Raw genomic sequence first — 5,954 nt, 5'->3', positions numbered from 1 at the left:
TTCATCCAAGTGTGGAGCTCATTACCTCCAGAGTGTGACCGCTGCGTGGTGGTCCCCTCTCTGGAGGTTATGAGCTCCACACTTGGATGAAAAACGCTTTTTTATTTCGACATTTTTCCATTTTACTTTTTTATACCATATCTTCCATGCTGGTTCTTATTTTCCCTGGTTCTTTTTTCTTCTTCCATGGAATAAAGCGTTTTTCATCCAAGTGTGGAGCTCATTACCTCCAGAGTGGGGCCACTGTATGGTGGTCTGCTCTCTGGATGTGATGAGCTCCATACTTGGATGAAAAACGCTTTTTTATTTCGAATTTTTTCCATTTCATTTATATATCTGTTTATTTAATTCCCTCATTGCTGGTACTAATTTCTTCCATGCTGGTTTCTTTTTTCCCCTGGTTCTTTTTTTTCCCTGGTACTAATATCTTCCATGATAAATAGCGTTTTTCATCCAAGTATTGAGTTCATTCCTCCAGAGATGGGTCACTTTATTGTGCTTGCCCGTTCTGGATGTAATGTGCTCCACACTTGGATGAAAAACGCTTTTTTATTTCGATTTTTTTCCATTTTACTTGTTTATTTTATCAATTTTATTCAAGTGTAGTGTCATCTCCACATGCCCCCCCGGGGAAAAAGCACTCTCAGGGGCGAAATACATTAAAAAACAGCCACACAACAGTATTTTTATCAAAACAACAGGAGCTGGAGCTCTCCAGCTGCCTGTGGAGCTCTCCGTGGTGCTGGTGCGCTCTCCAATGTGCTGGGGCGCTCTCCAATATGCTGCGGCGCTCTCCAGTGTGCAGGGGGGTCTCTCCAGAGAATAAAGAAAGCGGAGGGCTTGATCTATTTGGATATGGTTATTTTAAATGATTGTATGCTTGAGTTTTTGACTGTCTCTCAAATAGATTGCAGTACTTAAATGTGTCCGCAAGACGGCGAAAATGAGCACATTTCAGGTTGTAACACATAGGGAAAATGTGCTTATTTTTGTTATTCTTTTTATTCTCCAGCTTCCCTCCCCGTGGAAAATGCACTCCATAACATAAACCCCTAACCCCTAACAATAACACTAACCCCTCACATAAACCCTAACCCCTCGCATAAACCCTAAAAATAACACTAACCCCTCGCATAAACCCTAAAAATAACACTAACCCCTCGCATAAACCCTAACAATAACACTAACCCCTCGCATAAACCCTAACAATAACACTAACCCCTCACATAAACCCTAACCCCTCGCATAAACCCTAAAAATAACACTAACCCCTCGCATAAACCCTAAAAATAACACTAACCCCTCGCATAAACCCTAACAATAACACTAACCCCTCGCATAAACCCTAACAATAACACTAACCCCTCACATTAACCCTAACCCCTCACATAAACCCTAACAATAACACTAACCCCTCGCATAAACCCTAACAATAACACTAACCCCTCACATAAACCCTAACAATAACACTAACCCCTCACATAAACCCTAACCCCTCACATAAACCCTAACAATAACACTAACCCCTCGCATAAACCCTAACAATAACACTAACCCCTCACATAAACCCTAACCCCTCACATAAACCCTAACCCCAAACAGCAACCCTAACATAAACCCTAACCCCTAACAATAACACAAACCCCCAACAAAAACCCTAACCCCTCACATAAACCCTAACCCTAACAAAAACCCTAACATAAACCCTAACCCCTAACATAAACCCTAACCCTAACCCCAACCATACCCCTAACCATAACCCCAACCCTAACCCCAACCCCAAACATAACCCTAACAATAACCCCAACCCCAAACATAACCCTAACCCTAACCCCAACCCCAAACATACCCCTAACCCCAAACATAACCCTAACCATAACCCCAACCCCAAACATACCCCTAACCCTAACCCCAACCCCAAACATAACCCTAACCCTAACCCCAACCCCAAACATACCCCTAACCCCAAACATAACCCTAACCATAACCCCAACCCCAAACATACCCCTAACCCCAACCCTAACCGCAAACATAACCCTAACCATAACCCCAACCCCAAAAATACCCCTAACCCTAACCCCAAACATAACCCTAACCCCAACCCTAACCCCAAACATACCCCTAACCCTAACCCCAACCCCAAACATACCCCTAACCCTAACCCCAACCCTAACCCCAACCCTAACCCCAACCCTAACCCCAAACATACCCCTAACCCCAACCCTAACCCCAAACATACCCCCAACCCTAACCCCAAACATACCCCTAACCCCAAACATACCCCTAACCCCAAACATAACCCTAACCATAACCCCAACCCCAAACATACCCCCAACCCTAACCCCAAACATACCCCTAACCCCAACCCTAACCCCAAACATACCCCTAACCCTAACCCCAACCCTAACCCCAACCCTAACCCCAAACATACCCCTAACCCCAACCCTAACCCCAAACATACCCCTAACCCCAACCCTAACCCCAACCCTAACCCCAACCCTAACCCTAACCCCAACCCTAACCCCAACCCTAACCCCAAACATACCCCCAACCCTAACCCCAAACATACCCCTAACCGTAACCCCAACCATAACCCTAACCATAACCCCAACCATCCCCCTAACCCTAACCCAAACCCTAACCCTAACCCTACCCCTAACCTTTGACCTTTGACCTTTGACCTTTGACCTAAGGAGGTCAAAGGTCAAAGGTCAGGGGTTGGGGTTATGGTTAGGGGTTATTGTTAGGGGTTTTGGTTATTGTTAGGGGTTTTGGTTATTGTTAGGGGTTACTGTTAGGGGTTAGTGTTATTGTTAGGGGTTACTGTTAGGGTTTGGGGTTATTGTTAGGGGTTGGGGTTACTGTTAGGGGTTTTGGTTATTGTTAGGGGTTGCTGTTAGGGTTTGGGTTAATGTTAGGGGTTACTGTTAGGGTTTGGGGTTACTGTTAGGGTTTGGGTTATTGTTAGGGGTTTTGGTTATTGTTAGGGGTTACTGTTAGGGGTTTTGGTTATTGTTAGGGGTTACTGTTAGGGGTTAGTGTTATTGTTAGGGGTTACTGTTAGGGTTTGGGGTTATTGTTAGGGTTTGGGGTTATTGTTAGGGGTTGTGGTTATTGTTAGGGGTTACTGTTAGGGTTTGGGGTTATTGTTAGGGGTTGGGGTTACTGTTAGGGGTTTTGGTTATTGTTAGGGGTTGCTGTTAGGGTTTGGGTTAATGTTAGGGGTTACTGTTAGGGTTTGGGGTTACTGTTAGGGTTTGGGTTATTGTTAGGGGTTTTGGTTATTGTTAGGGGTTACTGTTAGGGGTTTTGGTTATTGTTAGGGGTTACTGTTAGGGGTTAGTGTTATTGTTAGGGGTTACTGTTAGGGTTTGGGGTTATTGTTAGGGTTTGGGGTTATTGTTAGGGGTTGTGGTTATTGTTAGGGTTTTGGTTATTGTTAGGGGTTACTGTTAGGGGTTAGTGTTATTGTTAGGGGTTAGTGTTATTGTTCGGGGTTACTGTTAGGGGTTTTGGTTATTGTTAGGGTTTTGGTTATTGTTAGGGGTTACTGTTAGGGGTTAGTGTTATTGTTAGGGTTTTGGTTATTGTTAGGGGTTACTGTTAGGGGTTAGTGTTATTGTTAGGGGTTAGTGTTATTGTTCGGGGTTACTGTTAGGGGTTTTGGTTATTGTTAGGGTTTTGGTTATTGTTAGGGGTTACTGTTAGGGGTTAGTGTTATTGTTAGGGGTTTTGGTTATTGTTAGGGGTTATTGTTATTGTTAGGGGTTGTTGTTAGGGGTTATTGTTATTGTTAGGGGTTACTGTTAGGGGTTTTGGTTATTGATCGGGGTTACTGTTAGGGGTTTTGGTTATTGTTAGGGTTTTGGTTATTGTTAGGGGTTACTGTTAGGGGTTAGTGTTATTGTTAGGGGTTTTGGTTATTGTTAGGGGTTATTGTTATTGTTAGGGGTTGTTGTTAGGGGTTATTGTTATTGTTAGGGGTTACTGTTAGGGGTTTTGGTTATTGTTCGGGGTTACTGTTAGGGGTTTTGGTTATTGTTAGGGTTTTGGTTATTGTTAGGGGTTACTGTTAGGGTTTGGGTTATTGTTAGGGGTTATGGTTATTGTTAGGGGTTACTGTTAGGGGTTTTGGTTATTGTTAGGGTTTTGGTTATTGTTAGGGGTTACTGTTAGGGGTTTGGGTTATTGTTAGGGGTTACTGTTATTGTTAGGGGTTATTGTTATTGTTAGGGGTTACTGTTATTGTTAGGGGTTACTGTTAGGGGTTATGGTTATTGTTAGGGGTTTTGGTTATTGTTAGGGGTTACTGTTGGGGTTTGGGGTTATTGTTAGGGGTTTTGGTTATTGTTAGGGTTTTAGTTATTGTTAGGGGTTACTGTTAGGGGTTTTGGTTATTGTTAGGGTTAGTGTTATTGTTAGGGGTTATGGTTATTGTTAGGGGTTACTGTTAGGGGTTGTGGTTACTGTTAGGGGGTTATGGTTACTGTTAGGGGTTACTGTTAGGGGTTTTGGTTATTGTTAGGGGTTACTGTTATTGTTAGGGGTTATGGTTATTGTTAGGGGTTTTGGTTAATGTTAGGGGTTACTGTAAGGGTTTTTGTTTATTGTTAGGGGTTTTGGTTACTTTTAGGGGTTACTGTTAGGGTTTGGGGTTATTGTTAGGGGTTTTGGTTACTGTTAGGGGTTTTGGTTGTTGTTGGGGTTATTGTTAGGGGTTTTGGTTATTGTTAGGGGTTACTGTTATTGTTAGGGGTTATGGTTATTGTTAGGGGTTACTGTTAGTGGTTTTGGTTATTGTTAGGGGTTACTGTTAGGGTTTATGTTATTGTTAGGGGTTATGGTTATTGTTAGGGGTTACTGTTAGTGGTTTTGGTTATTGTTAGGGGTTACTGTTAGGGTTTATGTTATTGTTAGGGGTTTTGGTTATTGTTAGGGGTTACTGTTAGGGGTTTTGGTTATTGTTAGGGGTTACTGTTAGGGTTTGGGGTTATTGTTAGGGGTTTTGGTTATTGTTAGGGGTTATTGTTATTGTTAGGGGTTACTGTTAGGGGTTTTGGTTACTGTTAGGGGTTACTGTTAGGGTTTGGGTTATTGTTAGGGGTTATGTTTTTTGTTAGGGGTTGGTACAGTAGACAGTAATATTTCCAATTATAATAGTGATTGTATTATAATAGATCTGGTTCGTTTCTGGAAGGTTATTTTACCTATGTATGTGGTCATATCTCTGGTTGGATGTATTTTCTATCATTTTGTGTCAAAAATTATCATCCTGGCTTGTTCTGGGGCTATATCTGACCATAACTACTGTCTAAAACAAGCATATTTAATAATAGAAAGCCCTTAAAACCATTAAAATGGATTAAATTAATGACTAAAATGTATTTAAATGATGAAATATAATGACTCGAGTTTAATTTAATCTATTCTGTATTTTTAAACACTTTAAATGAGCCCAGGGAACGTATTTTAGCCATAAAAAGGGTTTATTTTAACAATTGTAATGACAAAAAGTGTCCACAGGAGGGCATCTTTTCTCCCTTTTCCAGACTTGTAATGACAAAAAGTGTCCACAGGAGGGCATCTTTTCTCCCTTTTCCAAAACAGCGTCTCTCGTCCATTTCTTACGGTACTGTATAAAAAAACTGGTTAAAAACGGTTCTCTTGGGTCAATTAAGACGGGGTAAAGTGCCTAAATATTTGCTGGGACTATATATCTTCTTTTTTTATCAAAAGAATCATTTTTGAATGTATATCCAGCCGGGAAATGCTTTTGGTACGAGTAAAAATGGATGACTGAATTGTAGTTGCCTGTATTAAATACAGTCCATTTCGGTTCTGGAGGGTTATTTTAATTTAAAATTTTTTTCTATATATAAAGGGGTGTATTATTGACAAATTGGTGAAAAAATTAACTTCCAGGGACATTCTGTTGATTTTTTATCACTATAAAT

Source organism: Stigmatopora nigra, unplaced genomic scaffold (genome assembly GCF_051989575.1).
Source record: "Stigmatopora nigra isolate UIUO_SnigA unplaced genomic scaffold, RoL_Snig_1.1 HiC_scaffold_117, whole genome shotgun sequence".
Lineage (NCBI taxonomy): Eukaryota > Metazoa > Chordata > Actinopteri > Syngnathiformes > Syngnathidae > Stigmatopora > Stigmatopora nigra.
Note: the sequence above shows the minus strand (reverse complement) of the source record.